This window comes from Salvelinus alpinus, chromosome 11 (assembly GCF_045679555.1).
Source record: "Salvelinus alpinus chromosome 11, SLU_Salpinus.1, whole genome shotgun sequence".
NCBI lineage: Eukaryota > Metazoa > Chordata > Actinopteri > Salmoniformes > Salmonidae > Salvelinus > Salvelinus alpinus.
In genome coordinates, this window is record NC_092096.1 from 56180628 (window position 1) to 56182432 (window position 1805).

The 1805-nt window shown below is 40.6% G+C and overlaps 1 long non-coding RNA gene across 1 annotated transcript; it reads left to right on the forward strand.

Annotated features, from left to right (window-relative positions):
* Positions 1 to 774: 774 nt before the first annotated feature.
* On the forward strand, positions 775 to 1805 carry LOC139534485 (uncharacterized). Its single transcript, XR_011666955.1, has 3 exons — positions 775 to 883; positions 1049 to 1083; positions 1194 to 1805. It is a non-coding gene; the product is annotated as an uncharacterized lncRNA (long non-coding RNA).

The following is a 1805-nucleotide window of genomic DNA, read 5'->3' on the forward strand; positions in this document are numbered from 1 at the left end:
TGTGAACAATAGCTTTTTATTAAATCACACCAGATATACATTCCACACGATTTACACAGAAAGTTATGTTTCTAAATTAGTTTTCTCTCTTTCAGTTTTGACCCCTGTCATGTTGGTCTCTCCGCCACCCTCAATGGTGGTCCATCCTGGGGATAATGTCACCCTACAGTGCACTGATGTCCTTAAAGGACCAGGACACGTTGCTTGGTTCAAACAAGTCAGCGTCTCAGAGCCTCTGTGCATCGCGTCGATGTACAGCTCTCAGCCGTATGTCAAGCATCACAATGGTTTTCAGCCCAGCCATATGGAAATGTTCATCAACAATAGAATAACCTTCCTCAAAATCACAGAGGTGGATGTAGCTGATTCTGGTCTGTACTGCTGTGGAATGTTTGATAAATACTTCATCTTCACCAACATGACTTTCCTGATGGTTAAAGGTAATCTTTTCAATCAATTCTCAGCTGTGACAACTGGATGCAATGAAATGTTGTGCTACAGGTATGCACATAAAAGGGTTGGAAACAAGTTAGCTTTCAATCAACTTTTATGTAGCTGGAATATTAAACTCTCCTATTCATCCAAAAGGTTACAAGGATTCTGACAAAGAGCCAGAGCAATGTCCTGAAGGTATGCTTAGTCTGTTATTGTATGGTGAAAATCATTTAAACCATCAGTTTCAACCCATATCTTTAATGTGAGCTAGTAATTGTTAGATTAATGGGGTATCGTTTAACTATTGGTCTTGTAGGACAGGATGATGATGGAACCATGTACCTCCTTTCCCTGGTTGTGATCCTGGCTGTTGTGACTGCTGTTCCACTGATAGTCGTCATCATCCTGGTCCTCAAGATCAGACGAGACACAAACAGACACAACACAGGTAGGAACCCACTTCATGATAATATGCGACCTGTGAACTACACTTCAAATGTGAATTTTTTTCCCATGACATACTGCACACTGACTATCAGAAGAGACAGTGTGCTCACCAGAATGGAATGATCCATTATTCCGTTCTCTCATCTCTCTTTTACATCATATTCAGGACCTGAGTCTCAAAGACAACCACAAAATGATCAGGTAAATACTGTATCGTTAAATACTCTATTTTCAGTGACATTATTTTGTAAGCAATACAGAAACAGAAAATTACAACTGCAGCCTCTTTCATGATGTTTGCAAATCTACAGAACCAAGATCCAGATGCATTGAATTATGCTGCCCTGAATTTCACCTCCAAGAAGAGGAAGATGGAGAGGAGAAGAGAGAAGGAGCTGGACACCCATGTAGTGTATGCTGCTACAAGATGACAAAGTGGAGAAGGATGGAAGTTTGGTTGGCCATATCTTTGAATACATTGATTTGCCATATCTTTGAATACAAGTTTAAATCTTGCTAAATTGAATCTGTGTAGTTATATTAAATGGACTGAAATGGATTTAAATGTAAATCAATCAATCTCTGCAGTGTATGTTTGTTAGTTGTCCCTCAGGGCTACTGTAAGCCCTCTCCAACTAAGTTAGGCCACACAGCTCCGTAGTACAGGAGGATGGAACTGGAGGAAAATTGGTTGGCCATATCTTTGAATACATTGATTTGCCGTATCTTTACGGCCCTCTCCAACTCAGTTAGGTCACACAGCTCAGTGGTACAGGGTGTGGTTAGAGAGGAGTTAGAAGTCAAAACACAACTGTTTAATGGCTGCAGAGGAGTAGTTGCCTCTTTTGGCCTCTCTTAACTTAGATCTCTGTTGTGTTAGTGATTTGGTATGTGTTTTATAGGGTGACCTTGAGGGCCAAAGT